Here is a 17,393-nt window from a genome sequence, read left to right as displayed (position 1 = left end):
TTACATGTTTGAATGCTGTCTCACCAGCAGCCTTATACCTACCCTCTTAACCCCTCTTAAGCCAACATGGGTTTTAAACTCATACACTGCTTTTTGGTACACAGAATTTCGCAAAAAAGGGCAGGAGTTTTTTATCGTTATACTTTTGGGCGACTTTGTGTTTCGTTATGTAAACCATTTATACATAGAGGCTTATTTACAAGCCCTCTGCGCCTCCGGTACTTCACTTTTTCCCATTTTAAAAGTGATGCACTGGCGGCGCAAGGGACTTATAAATAAGTCCCTATAATCACAACTGCTTTTGGACTTGTTTTAATCTATTTAAAGAACATTTTTAGGTTCTTTGATATGTTGGCATTGCGAACAAGCATTGGATTTATTCAAATATTTGTTGTTCTTCCTAGAACAATTTGGGGAAAAAGTTAGGAACCTTATCTATATTTTCCTTTAAAGGTTAATTCTTCCTGGGACTCGGCAGAGATATTTTCTTAATTAAGTGGAAACTTTTCAAAGTATTGTGCAGTGTATGTCCACACAGCGGCAGTATTGCACCATGCGCCGCCAACGGGCGCCACGACCAACACAGTTTCCAAGAGAATTTCATTCTGCTGCTCATGGAATAGCATATTTAATCTCTCTATGAGCGGGCGCTTTAAACAGGCAGGTACTATCAGGTTCTCAGTACCTGTTCTTTATTTTGGAAGGGATAGCCCTGGCACTTCGCAGCACTACTCCAGTGCATTTAATTGGAGAGTGCAAGAGCTTCTTGGCAGTAAACAAGGAGTGCCTGTACTTCTACATTTCAAGCACTGTAAGACTAAGAGTTCATAGAAAACTGGAGCGCAGATATGCTATGGGTTTGTGAGGGCTGTTAGGCGACGGTAAGCGGCCCTTCAAGCTGCAAACGACAGCAAAAAGCAGTCTTTACCATTAAGTAGTAAAAAGTACAGTTTCAGCCTTTTCGTAAACAATGGGAGTGAAGGAATTAATCTAAGAGACAGTGGTAGCTGGCTCCATCCCTTAGAAGCATACACAGAGTGGTTTTACTGCTAGTCAAGGGGCATATCAACAACAACCGGCGATAATTATCTCTAAGCGCACTTAGCGCTAGGATAATTATCGCCGGCTAGCGTGAATTTTTATCGCTGAGATAGCGTGCTATTAGCAACGCCTATCTCAATAGCGATAAAAAACCTCACGCTAACAGGCTAACGTGAGATTATCGCTGGAAACCCAGCGATAATCTCACGTTACCTTGTTGATAGGGACAGGCAAACTTAGCCATGATATCCTCCTTCCATAGGATATCATGGCTAAGTCAGAAAAATACCAGACGTAAAAAAGCAGCGTTAACCGCGGTTAGCGCTGCTTTTTTTGTCTCTAACAGGGTTAGCGACATTCTTGATAATAGGAGAAATGTCGCTTAGCGACATTTCTCCTATTATTTTACTCTGGAACGCCCCCTTTGCATCTCATTAGAGATGCAAGGGGAAGCGTAGAGTAAAAGGGTGCTAACATGCAAATGTGCATGTTAGCACCCTGTTGTTGATAGGACGCTAGTTTTATCTCTCCTTTTTTGGCTTTTAAAGCCAAAAAAGCAGAGATAAAGCCCTTGTTGATATGCCCCCTAGTTCTTTTAAAACCAGGAATGTGTAAATGATATGAGTTAGAAGAGTATGAAATGCAATGCTCTTTTTCAAACAGTAGGGGGTGGTCCATATCTACACTTATGAATGATGCACAATACTATGAAGGCATTTAGGGGCATATCAGCAACAACCGTCGATAATTATCGCTCTGCGCTCTTAGCGTGAGGATAATTATCGCCGGGTAACGTAGATTTTTATCGCTGAGATAGCGTGCTATTAGCAACGCTTATCTCCTCAGCGATAAAAATCCTCACGCTAACTGCTTAACGTGAGATTATCGCTGGAAACCCAGTGATATTCTCATGCAATGTGGCGTTAGCTTGCTGATAGGGACTCACAAACTTAGCCATGATATCCACCTTCCGTAGGATATCATGGCTAAGTCAGTCCTGAAGCAGGCGTAAGGAAAGTAGCGATAACAGGGGTTAGCGCTACTTTTCCTGACGCTATGCTTCATAGCGTGGGGCTTGATGATAGGAGAAATGTCGCTTAGCGACATTTCTCCTGTCATGTTAGGTCAGGAACGCCCACTTTGCATCTCATTAGAGATGCAAAGCTGGGCGTTAGGAATCCCGAAGGCTAAAGCAAGGTTTCACGCGTTAGCGTGGCCTTGCTAATTAGGCGGTAAAATTATCGCCGCTTTTCGGCCGAAAACGGCCGCAAAAGAGGCAATACTTTTTTATTGCCAGCTTGTAAATATGCCCCTTGTTTTGCTAACTTGAAGCCAGTGGAGCCTAGAAAGCGATTGAAAAGCATAAGAAAATCTTTCAAACTGCAATATAGTCTGTGCTGCTTGGTTTTGAACTTGTTGTAGTCTTTATATTTGTTGTTTGGAGATACCGAAATACAAAGCACTACAACAATCTACCGACAGCCTACAGTGACTGCAATCACTGTCCTTCGGGTATCCTCAGACAGTAATACAAAAAATAGGTTTAAGAGATTTCAGGATGGAGAAGCAAGAGAGTATCACTGAGGAAAACTGAAGTCGAATTTGAAAGACGAATGTAGTCTGAAAATAAGACTTTTAACTACAGATTGAGGTTTTGAATGTGAACCTAAATTTGAAAGCCATGGGACATGAGATCAGATCAATGGGTCCCTGCCCTCCAGGGGCACCTCTGTTTTTTCCATATTTATCTTTAACCAGTTTCTGTCCATCCAGCCTTTAGTAAATTGCAGACATCCACCTCCATTACGCTTAAATATAAGTTGGGAGTCATCTGTATAATGATAAAAGAAACCTCCCAAAATCTAAATGTAATTTTTTAATAATTTATTTCAATATATTGAAAATAAGATGAAAACTGAAGGCATTAGAATTGGCAGAAAGAAAATGTAGGCAGGTGAGTTAATAGTAGGCGCAGGTAAGTACCCACAACTAGTAATAATACCACAATCACTAATAAGGTCGAGTCAAGTGTCACTAAATTAATACTTGCTCATTCCTTAGTAGCTTGGCAGACTAGCAGTGGGGCGTAACTTAAGAGACAGGTGTGTAAAGCAATTAATACCACCAAAACAATAAATGAGCAAAAGACACAGCACAATAAAAACCCTACACCAATTTATAAAACTGGAGAATAATTTTACCATCAAAGTGACACCAAACGACAAAAATCCTATGTAGGAAACCGAAGATATGAACTTTTAAAGATTAAACTGCAGTATAGCTCCTAAAAGTATAAAGCGCTAACCTCATCTATCTGGTCACACTGGATTGAGTCAAATCTGAAAGTTTAAGCCTACCGCAAAGGAGCGTGTGTCGGATACAGTCCCAGGTAAATTCCACTGAAGATTTACCTTCTCAAGAATTGTGGGGAAAGTCCCGTTGGTGGGAAAAAAGATGGTCTTCGGGAGCAAGAAGAGCATCGTTGGCTGTGATCCATGAGATGCAAAGAGCTGCCAGTCATCGCAAATGGAAAGGCTAGAGCCTTGTGGCCGCGGACAGCCTTAGGTGCTGTACAAAGAGACAAACTTGCAACCACTCGCGCTGATGCTTTTTGCGAGCAGCACAGTTCCAGAGCAAACGGGCCCAAAAGCCTGAATTTAAGAGCTCAGAAAGTACTTCAAGGGCCCACGACCTGAGAGGCGCCTCTTGGAGGTCAGTTACCAATTGTAGACTGGCCCAGGAGCTGTAGTTTTGGAAATCGTTTTATGTTAAAATCAGCAAGCAAGGCAGTCCTGACTTAAAAATGACACTATAGCATTGCACACTTAAGTGCGTTAAGTCCACTGGGGTCTCTAACCGTACACGCCCTGCCAAATAATAGGGATTTACAGGTAGGTTATCTTTGCCATTAGAATTATACTAATTTCCATAAACCTTTACAGGACAGAACACTGATTCTGGGCGTGGTTAGAAGAGCCCAGGGCACTTTCAGAGTCAGTAACCACCAGCATCAGTCAAACAAATGGGGATTTCAGGGCAAAAATTATGATTTTTCTATAAGAACTCTTTGCCAAATTGTGGTAAAACAATGACAGTTGTAGGGTTCTGATATTTTCTTATTTTGGGTGCTGCTCGAGTGGGGATCACTGCAGAGTGACATTGGTGCAAGGGGAAGAGACTGACCCCCAGATCGCCGCGGGACTGCGAGGACCAGCGTGCAGTGCGGCGCTCGATCTGCCGCAGCTGATCTTCTTCCCGACCCTATCTCCCCGGTGAATAAAACTTCAGGCAGATACTGTTTACCTGGTGCTGCTCGAGTGGGGATTACTGCAGAGTGACATTGGTGCAAGGGGAAGAGACTGACCCCCAGATCGCCGCGGGACTGCGAGGACCAGCGTGCAGTGCGGCGCTCGATCTGCCGCAGCTGGTCCTCTTCCCGCCCCTATCTCCTCCTACTTAACTCTATCTGATCCGCGCACGCGGGACGCGTGCGGGTGAAGCCCGGGCAAAGGGCGGGCCGTCTACGGCCGTCCAAGGACGACCAAGGCCGGGCTGGGCCACCTTATTTGATTCTAAGTTTTAATACTACACGGCGTTACTATATTATATACAGTTATAGTTTATTCCCCTAACAATTGTTTATTGACTACTGTTGACCTGTCATTATGGCTTCACGTTCAGGGAAAAATAGATTGGTTACCTTCAATACAAATGCTGGTCTAGTTACGGCCCGTTGTAATGACCCGGCCCCTCTGGTAGCCACTAGCCCAATCCCTTGCTCATCAGAGGAGGGGCCAGGTGGTTTAGGTACCGGCTCTATGTTGAGTTCAAACTCACTTAGTTCTCTTTCCAGTGGCTTGAGCTGCAGAACCTCCACACCAACGTCTTCTATTCCTGCTCCCCGGTTAGAACAAGAACAAGATCAGGTGACGGGGGGAGTAAATAAGAATTGTATTGTAACTTCTAAATTTGGAAAAAAGAAGAGAGGGGGAGGTCATAGGAAGGGTAGTGGCATGAGACTGACAAAAACCCAAAACCCCAGCGATTCCCCACGGGTGTGGTCCAGTCTCCTATCCCAAATGGTGTTCTAACTAACACTGTTCTACCTCTGAACCAACAGAATCCCAATGACGATCTTCTTGTCAAAATGGAAACACTAGTAAGGTCATTAATATTGCCCCTGATCAATCGAACGAAACTAATCAAAGAAAAATTAGATCAGTTAGAGTTAATGGCTAAAGGGAACACGTCAAAACTCGACGCGCTGATTAAAAGCATAAAAAGCAAGGATGTTAGAGTCCCCCCCACTGTACCCTCAGGAAATGCTAGGACTGCTAAAGCCGCTCATTCTGTGACAAATGTAACTGCCGTAGTTCAGAATACTCAACCAGCCACAGGGGAAGAAGGTGTAGCAATTAGAAAAGCTCAACGCACTGAGGTAGTCATGGTGGTCGCCTCTAAACAGGCTCCTAACCCAAAGCAAGTGGTCAGGCAGTCTTTGAGTGATGCACCCCAGGGCAGAGAAGTGCCAAGAAAGAGGCTTTCATGTGTAAATCTCCCCCCGGAATCTATGCCTTTCACTATTATCTTAACAGGGGTACCAGAACTTAGCCCAGAATCCCACGAATCAGATAGGGGACTTAGAAATAAAGTCATTTTCTGGCTTAGTAAGAATAGGAGATTACCCCTGGCCTCTAATACAGAGATCTTAGGTGTGAGGAGGGTTAGGCCATAGTACTAAGGATCTCGAGGGAGATTGTATAATTGTTAACCTTAGAGATCCTTGGGCTGTAGACTATATATGTAGGGAACCAATGTTTGGCCGATCAGGTGATATCCAGTCAATAGGCCTACATTATTTCTACCCCTATGTGAATCCTGGTTTGCCACGTTTGTCACAGAATTCTGGTAGGGGCAGACCTTTTGGTAACAACAGATTGGATTGGGTAGCTCAGTATCTACCGCTATGAAATAGGTTCGACCCACTCATGGGATTGGAGGGGGTGGATTGACTCCGGAACGATTGCATCTCTAATAGCGGGGTTAAAGATACGGCTAGGGATATGGCTGTTTGCCCCAGGAGGAAAAACTCAGATGAAGCAGTTGGTTTTTGGGTAGAGATGGTTAGTAATATAAGTCCATCTTCTAATCCGTTGACTGTCCCCATAGTGGCGTACAAGGGAGGGAGAGGAGAGGTAGAACAAATAGCAACGGCACCTTTGGGCATAGAAAATACTTATATGGCAGTAAATCAGAGTGGGAGAGACAACACCAGACAATTAAAATTGGCACCTCCTGATGCAGTAATTAATCCTGTAGGAATAATTCAGGGTGAGAGTGATGTGAACCAGCCGAAAGTAACAACATTCTTGGGGGAAGAAGATAGTCTGGCTGAGGGTTGCCCTTTCCGCTTGATCTCATGGAACATAGCTGTTTTTTCTCGGAGGCTGGAGGACCCGGTGTCGTTAAAATTCATTGAATCCTTTGATATAATTTGCCTTCAAGAAACCTGGAGTAGAGTGGACCATAGCTTGGACGGATATCAAATGTTTAATGTTCACGCTGAGCGCTCACATGCTGGAAGAGCTAAGGGTGGCCCCATGACAGCTATTTCTGTGAAGTATAATATGATAAAAACGGTTTCATTGGTGGAATCTCCCTGGTACCAAATGCTTATGATCAAGGATTTATTTCCAGTACCCTTGCTTCTAATAAATTGGTACTACAATATATTTGATGCCCATGCTACATCGGTTATCGGTTATTGAAAAATTACAGGATGAGATTGTTAAAGTGACTAACATCGTATTTCCCCTTTTTATTATGTGGATAGGTGATTTTAATTGTGCTTTGTGCAAGTTCAGCGGGACTAGAGTCTGTGGTTTGGTAGACTTAAGTGATCAGCCTTTGGCACATTTTAAGCACTCAAAACAAGGGGATGCTTTGAATAATATCATTACGATTAATGAACTTTGTGTCCTGGACACGCCTAGTTTTTCTAGACCATCGGGTATACCCACCTTTCAAGGAACAGGGGGCCAAATGAGCGTAATTGATTTCGCCATGGTCTCTAGCAGGTATACTCATCTTGTTACTGATTTTCAGATTGAAGTGAATCCTGCTAGCGACCATAACACCTTAATCTTAAATCCGAACCCTGTCCTTGAGAGAGTTCAGACCCCGGAACAGCCAATAAAATACAGCCAGAATCAAGGGGTCTCCTTAAAGTGGGATAAGGTAGATGCAAGGCAATTGGAGGTGGAGATTTTTAAGACAAATAAGGTAGGGATATATGCTTGCTTAACCCCCACCACTGAGCCAGATTTAATAATTAAGAATTTTGAGGCTCTTCTAGGCAATGTGGCATCCCACCTCATAAAAACCGTGGGGGGGGGGGAAAAGAAATTGGATACAAATGGTTTGATGCTGAATGTTCCGCAGCACAATCAAGATTAACGAAGGCATTACATCAAGTACCACGGTATAGGGAGCTTGTTAGAAATTCTAGGAAAATGTACAGAGATGTCATCAATAGGCGAAAATCAGATTTAAGGACAAAGGCATGGGAAGACTTAAGAAAAGCGTCAGAATTGAGGGATAGCAGGCTATTTTGGGAAGTAATAAACCGCCCATTTCTACAGAGTGAAGAAAAGGGCAATATGCTAGTGCATATACCGGGAGATACCTGGGAAGCACATTATGGAAGAATTTTTAATCCAAATGAGGTGACGTTGTCAACTCCTAATGAGGGGGTTGGCGATTTCCATTTGGAGCCAGCCCAAACGCTTAGCCTTTCTGTTAGACCTGTCAGCCCTTTGGGTGGTCCCTCCTCATCATTATTTATTTTGTCCCACTTTTGCCTCAAACCCTGTTTGAATTTTTCCTTTTTGGGAACCACCAGACTTTTTCGTGTTGCTACAGATTCAGGGAGCCATTTTAGCTACCCCTGAAACTTCTGTCTGAGGGCCTGGAGCACAAAATGGTGGCCTCCTGTGACATCACCAGCATCCACTGGAACCTACCAGCACCTTCCAGAACCTTCCAGGAGATTCCAGAACTGTGTGACAGTTGGAAACCGTTTAGAATGTTGGGAGGATAAGAGAGTGAGTTGGCAGTTGGAGCTGGCAGTTGGCACCTGACTGGTGAAGAGAGAGGAGCACGACAGTGAAGGAGGAAGGAGTGAAGCAGCAGGGGTGGAAACTTGTGCCTGGAGTGGGGTCCATAAACCCACCCTTGATACTTGTCCCTACTGATGGATCCCAGCCTATAGCCCTGTGTGGGGAGAAGACAGAAGAAAACCATCCTAAGGACCTGGACAGCAGGAACAGGCCTTAGAACCAAGAAGACAGCAAGATTCTGACCTGAGAACTGGTTTCCCTGGAGCCTGGCGTCGAGTAGCCGAAGACCTGGAGCCCGAGGTGGAGAAGCGGCGCTGACTGAGGTAGCAGACGTCGTACCCGGAGCCGCCTGAGGTCGTAAGAGGGCGCCGGCGGAGGTCGAGAGGAATACCAAGGGTCGAGAAGGAGGTGAACCGAGGTCGAGCGAGCGGCGTCATCGGAGGAGTGAAGTCCGCCCTCCGGAGTCGTCGGAGACCGAGGTAGAGGAGCACCGGAGGTCGGGAGTGAGGATCGCACTCCGGAGTCGCCCGGAGCCTGTGAGGAGGAGCACCGGAGGTCGGGGGTGAGGATCGCACCCCGGAGTCGCCGGAAGTCGACATCGAGGCCAGGCCGGCCGACGTCATCGGAGCCGAGAGCGCCATCGGACCGGAGCCGCCCGAAGTCGACATCGTGTGGAGACTGCCCGACGCCGTCGAATCGAAGGTAGAGGTCGAACCGAGGCCACCGACATCGGACCGGAACCGCCTGCCGGCGTCGTCAAAGAACTGACATTGTGCCGAGGCCGCCGAGACCGAACCGGAACCGCCTCACGGCGTCGACACGACTCCAGCGGCGTCGGAACATCAGAAGAGGGCAGTAAGTGGAGTAGAGGGCGCCTTAGGCCCTGTGGAGACCTGAGAGACTACTCTAAGGGGCTAGGAAAGTGCTGAAACCCACCTGACTGTGCCTGGGGTGAACTGGGACTAACCTAGAGAGGTTGTGTGGAGAAGGAAAGCCAGGGCATTGGTATTCCCCCCCCCTTTTTGATCTACCTCAGTTTAGGCCTCAGCCTTTGCCTCAGTCAGGGAGTAGCCCCCCTCAAGCCTTCCACACCCTACAAGCTGTGCCTGGGCCAAATCAGCCCTTAAGAATTGAAGTGTCATCTGATTCACAAAGTGTACTGTATACTTCTAATTATTTATTGGGGATACTGTATTTATTAAGTTCTTGTCTATTTATTGCTGCACTGAATTTATAGGTCTACAGGACTTGTTGGTGTACAGTATTTATGGGTACAGTATTTATTGGTACAGTATTTATTACCTCAAAGTATTTAATTGTCTGTATATATTGCACTTGTATTTATGTCCTGTTATTTATGATCACCCCTATTTATTTCAGCAAACAGCAAATATTTATTTGACCTGCTCTATTTAAGAATTTGTATATTGTGATTGTTATTTATTTTTCCAATCAGCAACTAAGAGAAAAAGATAAAGAAAGAATATTTTCATAATTTTTACGGTGTAGAGTCGTTTTTGGAACGGATGCACGCATGGTTATTGTATGGGTATATTGTATGCTTAGCACTGCGCCTGTTTCCTGACCACTCGAGCCAAGCTACCCCATTGTGTCGGGAAGGTCCACCACCACCCTGCGGAGTGGGGGTGGGCTGTTTCCAACATAAGTTGGTGTTCAGTGGTGGGATAGAGCTGTGCCTACATATACTCAACAATAACTGTGGGTAGTCCATAGGCCTACACCGGGAGTTTTCTCAAAGCGGCCTTCCTAATTGTGGGTTTTTGTTTTTTCCAAATTTACTCTGGTGGTGGGAGGAGGTATTACTAAAGGTCCCCCCCTGTATAGTTACTGCACAAAAACCTGTCCTCTAACCTGAGTGGGCAAGATGGAGTTTGTTCTTGAAAATCTAGACACGTACACTGTGGCCCAACTCAGGGAGTTTTGCCAGCGAGAGGGGGTGTACTGTCCCCCAGGAGCAAAGAAGGGTGCACTCCAAACCAGCTTAAGGGCTTGGGGGGAGGCACGCAGGGAAAGCAAGGCTGAGGAGGAAGACAGGGATGGAGAGCCTGACCCCGAGGGGGCTGAGATGTACCAACCCGAGGTGGGGGACCTGTCAGCAGGGCCCAGAACCATTTCTAGGGGGGGCAGCCGTGCCTCTAGCGGTGGCTTGTCTGAAGTGGAGCTAACGGACCGGAGGGAGAAAAGACAGCTCACATGGGACTTAGCAAGGCTGGAAAAGGAGAAAGAGGAGCAGAGGATGGCCCATGAATTGCGACTGAAAGAAATAGATCTTCAGATTTTGAGAATCGGGGCACAACCTGTTCCTAATGGTGGCAGCCAAAACCAAGAGTCCACCAGGGAATCCAAACCTTACCTGCCAAAGGACATTGTAGCGAGCTATGGGGCGGGTGACGACATCGCCAAGTGGCTAGCAGCCTATGAGGTCTCATTGAGGGCCCATGGGGTTCCAGCGAAGTATTGGGGAGGGGGATTGTATAAGTACATGCCTCCAGCTGGTAGGGATGCTTTATTGGCCCTCGAAGAGGAGGAGCAAACCCACTACCCCACCATGAAACTGGCGCTCATCAGAAAGTTTGGACTAACTCCGGAAAAGTACAGACAGAAGTTCAGGGGTAGTCACAAACTGGGCACACAGAATTGGGTGGACTTCCTGGACTATGCAAAGAAGGCACTGGAAGGTTGGATTCAAGGCAGTGAAGTAAGGAACTACGAGGAGCTGTTTGACCTAGTATTGAAGGAACACCTACTCGAGAAATGTTTCCCTGAACTGCGGCAACACCTGGTGGATAGCAAGCTGACCAGCCCCCGGAAGCTTGCTGAGGAGGCGGACATTTGGGCTAGTACCCGGGTGTCCACAAGGGGGACTGGAGGGGATACTCAAAAGGCCGGACAGGGCGCCCCCCAGAAGAAAGAGGGAGGGGAAAAGAAAAAGGAGTTCTCCAAAGGCCCCCAAAATAACTTCCAAGGGAAGGGAACAGGATTCACCTCTAAGGCTAACCCACTCAGAAACCCTAATCCTGGCCAGAGCCAGCAGCCAAGGGTTGTCCATTGCTACGAGTGCGGTGGCGTTGGACACTATAAAGGAGATCCGAAGTGTCAGAAACGATCACCCCCTCCCACTGGAGGAAAGCCCCCCGGAGTAGCTAGTGTAGTGCTCGGGGAGGAGATGCCCTTAACTAAGGGAAGGGAGTGGGCGGGTGTCACTTTAGTGTCCCTGGGAGAACGGGAGATGGTTCCCAAGATCCAGGTGCCCGCAAATACCGCAAAGTATGGGCAGTGGATCACCATCAACGGCCAAAGAGGGGAGGCTCTGAGAGACACAGGAGCCAGTATGACTATGGTGCGTAGCCAACTGGTGTCTCCAGAGCAGGTAATTCCCGATGTACTCCACCCAGCCGCGATGGCTGACGGCAGAACCGGTCACTATCCAGTGGCCGAGGTTCCCTTTGAATGGGGGGGGGTTGCAGGTTCACTTCGAGTTGCCGTAAGCCCTGCCGTGCCAGTCGATTGTCTGCTGGGCAATGACATGGAGCACAACGCTTGGAAGGAGGTGGAATACCGGACTCATACCGAGATGCTGGGTACACCTGACTGGGCCTGTGTTAGCACAAGGTCCGTGACTACCCGAAGAGGGAGTTCATTCCGGCTGGAGCCTGGAACAAAGGCCCAGCCAGCTGCCAGTCAAGGGAAGAACCGAGGACAGGAGGAGCCTGCCTCGGCGTCTCCACCCCGTAGGACGGATAGGCCACCGGAGGTGGTGGACCAGGAGTCTGCGGAGGGGGACGTTACCAACCTGGAGGACCTACCCATCCCGGCCGAGTGGCACGTGGAGGGAGGCCCGTCCAGGGAGGAATTCTGCCAGGGCCAGAGGGAGTGCCCTACCCTTGAGGGGCTGAGGCGACAGGCCGAAGCCCAGGCAGCAGGGAACGTTGAAGGGAACTACAGTGTTTACTGGGAGGATGGCCTCCTCTACAGTGAACCCAAGGCACCCCTACATGGATCGTCACGAGCCTTGGTAGTCCCTCAACGTTATCGAGCCTTCCTTTTAGAGTTGGCTCATGAGATACCATTGGCAGGACACCTGGGGCAAGACAAGACCTTCGCCCGTCTTGTCCCACACTTTTATTGGCCTCAGATGAAAGTGTCGTCCGATACCTACTGCCGGACATGTGTGTCTTGCCAAGCCAGTGGGAAAACAGGGGTGAAGCTGAAAGCTCCCCTGGAACCACTTCCTGTCGTTAGCACCCCCTTTGAAAGGGTGGGCATCGACATTGTGGGACCCTTAGATCCGCCAACTACAGCTGGTCACAGGTTTATCCTGGTTCTGGTGGATCATGCCACACGGTACCCAGAGGCAATACCTCTGAGGACCATAACAGCACCTGTTGTGGCTAGGGCCCTGATGGGAATCTTTACCCGAGTGGGTTTTCCCAAGGAAGTTGTGTCCGACAGGGGGACCAACTTCATGTCAGCATATATGCGGGCAATGTGGAAGGAGTGTGGAGTGACCTACCGGTTCACAACTCCTTACCACCCCCAGACCAATGGTCTGGTGGAGAGGTTTAATAAAACCTTGAAAGGCATGATCAGAAGTCTGCCTGAAAGCCTGCGGAGGAAATGGGACGTCCTCCTACCCTGTTTACTTTTTTCCTACAGGGAAGTGCCACAGAAGGGAGTGGGCTTCAGCCCCTTCGAGCTTCTGTATGGGCACCCTGTACGCGGACCTCTTAACCTGGTGAGAGACGGATGGGAAAGAACTCCCAGAAAGCTCCCCCAGGATGTGGTGAGCTACATGCTGGCCTTCCGGAGCCAAATGGCTAAGTTGTGGAAGCAAGCTTCTGACAACTTGGAAGCCAGCCAAGCAGTGATGAAGGCGTGGTATGACCACAACGCTCACCCGGTGGAGTTAGAGCCTGGCCAGAAGGTGTGGGTGATCGAACCAGGAGAGCTTAGTGCCCTCCAGGATCGCTGGTCAGGGCCCTTTGAGGTGTTGGAGAAGAAGGGTAAGGCTACCTACTTGGTGGACCTGAAGACCCCTCGTCAGCCCCTGCGGGTGCTGCATGCCAACCGCCTCAAACCCCACCACGAGAGGCCCGAAGTCATCTTGATGATGGTGACTGACGGAGGAGAGGACGTGGAAAGCGAGCCTCTCCCTGATCTGTTTGCGTCTCAGGAAAAGGATGGGTCGGTGGAGGGAGTGATTCTCTCCCCATCTCTAACTCCTGAACAGCAGGAGGACTGTCGCCAGGTCCTGGGGCAGTACTCTTCGTTGTTCTCCCTTGTCCCGGGTAGGACTCACCTGTGCGTCCATGACGTGGACACAGGAGACAGCCCACCTGTGAAGTCCAAGATCTACCGGATGTCAGACAAGGTGAAGGCCAGCATTCATAGTGAAGTCACTAAGATGCTGGAGCTAGGAGTGATTGAACCTTCTAGCAGCCCCTGGTCCAGTCCGGTGGTGTTAGTACCAAAAGCTGCACCACCGGGTGCCCAACCAGAACTGAGGTTCTGTGTGGACTACCGGGGACTGAATTCAGTGACAAAGACTGATGCTCATCCGATCCCTAGGGCGGATGAATTAATTGACCGGCTGGGAGCTGCCCAATATCTAAGTACCTTTGACCTTACTTCGGGGTACTGGCAGATCTCTTTGACAAATGGAGCAAGGGAAAGGTCAGCCTTCTCCACGCCCAATGGCCACTACCAGTTCTGTGTGATGCCCTTTGGGCTCAAGAACGCACCTGCCACGTTTCAGCGCCTGGTAAACCAGATCCTCACCGGAATGGAGGGTTTCTCTGCTGCTTATCTGGATGACATAGCCGTCTTCAGTAACAGCTGGGAGGATCACTTGCGTCACCTGCAAGCTGTTCTCCAGGCCCTGAGACAAGCTGGATTGACGATCAAGGCCAGCAAGTGCCAGATCGGGCAGGGGTCGGTAGTGTACCTTGGACACTTGGTGGGTAGGGGAACGGTGCAGCCCCTCCAGGCGAAGATTGAGGCCATCATGGCCTGGGAACCCCCCAAGACACAGACTGAGGTCCGAGCATTTTTGGGCCTCACGGGATACTATCGCCGCTTCGTGAAGGGGTACGGTACCATCGTAGCCCCTCTCACGGAGCTCACGTCCAAGAAACAACCTCGACGGGTAGTCTGGACGGAGGCTTGTCAGCAAGCCTTTGAGAAATTGAAGAAAGCCATGTGCGAGGCCCCGGTCTTAAGGGCCCCAGACTTTTCCCAGAAGTTCATTGTCCAGACAGATGCATCAGAACATGGCATTGGGGCAGTGTTATCGCAACTCAACGAAGAGGGTCTGGATCAACCCGTGGTCTTCCTATCCAGGAGACTACTTCCCAGGGAACAGAAGTGGAGTGCAATAGAGCGTGAAGCCTTTGCAGTGGTATGGGCTCTGAAGAAGTTGCGGCCATACCTGTTTGGCTCGCACTTCCTGGTTCAGACCGACCACAGACCCCTTCGTTGGCTGATGCAAATGAAGGGGGAGAATCCCAAGTTGTTGAGGTGGTCTATTTCCCTACAGGGAATGGACTTTCAGGTGGAACATCGGCCTGGAGTGGACCACGCCAACGCAGACGGTCTCTCAAGGTATTTCCGCCTTAGTGATGAGAACTCCCAAGGGGTTGGGTAGCTCTCCCCACTTTCAGCTGGGGGGGACGCGTGTTAGACCTGTCAGCCCTTTGGGTGGTCCCTCCTCATCATTATTTATTTTGTCCCACTTTTGCCTCAAACCCTGTTTGAATTTTTCCTTTTTGGGAACCACCAGACTTTTTCGTGTTGCTACAGATTCAGGGAGCCATTTTAGCTACCCCTGAAACTTCTGTCTGAGGGCCTGGAGCACAAAATGGTGGCCTCCTGTGACATCACCAGCATCCACTGGAACCTACCAGCACCTTCCAGAACCTTCCAGGAGATTCCAGAACTGTGTGACAGTTGGAAACCGTTTAGAATGTTGGGAGGATAAGAGAGTGAGTTGGCAGTTGGAGCTGGCAGTTGGCACCTGACTGGTGAAGAGAGAGGAGCACGACAGTGAAGGAGGAAGGAGTGAAGCAGCAGGGGTGGAAACTTGTGCCTGGAGTGGGGTCCATAAACCCACCCTTGATACTTGTCCCTACTGATGGATCCCAGCCTATAGCCCTGTGTGGGGAGAAGACAGAAGAAAACCATCCTAAGGACCTGGACAGCAGGAACAGGCCTTAGAACCAAGAAGACAGCAAGATTCTGACCTGAGAACTGGTTTCCCTGGAGCCTGGCGTCGAGTAGCCGAAGACCTGGAGCCCGAGGTGGAGAAGCGGCGCTGACTGAGGTAGCAGACGTCGTACCCGGAGCCGCCTGAGGTCGTAAGAGGGCGCCGGCGGAGGTCGAGAGGAATACCAAGGGTCGAGAAGGAGGTGAACCGAGGTCGAGCGAGCGGCGTCATCGGAGGAGTGAAGTCCGCCCTCCGGAGTCGAGGAGCACCGGAGGTCGGGAGTGAGGATCGCACTCCGGAGTCGCCCGGAGCCTGTGAGGAGGAGCACCGGAGGTCGGGGGTGAGGATCGCACCCCGGAGTCGCCGGAAGTCGACATCGAGGCCAGGCCGGCCGACGTCATCGGAGCCGAGAGCGCCATCGGACCGGAGCCGCCCGAAGTCGACATCGTGTGGAGACTGCCCGACGCCGTCGAATCGAAGGTAGAGGTCGAACCGAGGCCACCGACATCGGACCGGAACCGCCTGCCGGCGTCGTCAAAGAACTGACATTGTGCCGAGGCCGCCGAGACCGAACCGGAACCGCCTCACGGCGTCGACACGACTCCAGCGGCGTCGGAACATCAGAAGAGGGCAGTAAGTGGAGTAGAGGGCGCCTTAGGCCCTGTGGAGACCTGAGAGACTACTCTAAGGGGCTAGGAAAGTGCTGAAACCCACCTGACTGTGCCTGGGGTGAACTGGGACTAACCTAGAGAGGTTGTGTGGAGAAGGAAAGCCAGGGCATTGGTATTCCCCCCCCCCTTTTTGATCTACCTCAGTTTAGGCCTCAGCCTTTGCCTCAGTCAGGGAGTAGCCCCCCTCAAGCCTTCCACACCCTACAAGCTGTGCCTGGGCCAAATCAGCCCTTAAGAATTGAAGTGTCATCTGATTCACAAAGTGTACTGTATACTTCTAATTATTTATTGGGGATACTGTATTTATTAAGTTCTTGTCTATTTATTGCTGCACTGAATTTATAGGTCTACAGGACTTGTTGGTGTACAGTATTTATTGGTACAGTATTTATTACCTCAAAGTATTTAATTGTCTGTATATATTGCACTTGTATTTATGTCCTGTTATTTATGATCACCCCTATTTATTTCAGCAAACAGCAAATATTTATTTGACCTGCTCTATTTAAGAATTTGTATATTGTGATTGTTATTTATTTTTCCAATCAGCAACTAAGAGAAAAAGATAAAGAAAGAATATTTTCATAATTTTTACGGTGTAGAGTCGTTTTTGGAACGGATGCACGCATGGTTATTGTATGGGTATATTGTATGCTTAGCACTGCGCCTGTTTCCTGACCACTCGAGCCAAGCTACCCCATTGTGTCGGGAAGGTCCACCACCACCCTGCGGAGTGGGGGTGGGCTGTTTCCAACACTTTCACTCACTCTTTCAGAGGTAGAGGCTGCTTTAAGGAAGGGCACCATACTAAAGGTTCCAGGGCCCGATGCAGTCCCTTTAGATCTTTTTAAACACAACGTTGAGGTGTGGGCACCACTTTTAATAAATGTATTTAGAGCAATTGTGGTAGGGCGTATTCCAACTTCTTGGCAAGAGGCGGTAGTGGTACCGATCTTTAAAAAGGGTGACAAGGGTGATCCGCGCTGCTACAGACCGATATCATTAATAGATGCGTCTTGTAAGTAGATGGGAAGAGTGATACTGGCACGCCTGGAAACATGGGCTGAGTCATCAGGTATTATCGTGGATTCCCAGTATGGGTTTAGGAGAGGCAAAGGAACCACAGAGCAGTGTCTTAATTTGGCTTTAATTATGGGTAAGTACATGAGGGCCAAGCATAGTTGTATTCACCTGGCCTTCATAGACTTATCCAGTGCCTTTGACACTGTGTGTAGAGGTAAGTTGTGGCAAATGATGGAGACCATGGGGTTTGAAGAACCGTTGGTCATCCTGCTTCGCAGGCTGCATGCTGCCACAACAGTGAGGATTCGATTTGGACCA

At 49.0% G+C, this 17,393-nt stretch overlaps 1 protein-coding gene across 1 annotated transcript in view; it reads right to left on the bottom strand.

Moving 5' to 3' along the window:
* LOC146860197 (stimulated by retinoic acid gene 6 protein-like) overlaps positions 1 to 17,393 on the bottom strand; it is a 425,550-nt gene that overhangs the window by 172,890 nt on the left and 235,267 nt on the right. The gene's annotated exons all lie outside the window — the stretch shown is intronic.

Source organism: Triturus cristatus, chromosome 3_1, assembly GCF_964204655.1.
Source record: "Triturus cristatus chromosome 3_1, aTriCri1.1, whole genome shotgun sequence".
NCBI lineage: Eukaryota > Metazoa > Chordata > Amphibia > Caudata > Salamandridae > Triturus > Triturus cristatus.
This window is presented reverse-complemented; position numbering and strand designations above follow the sequence as displayed.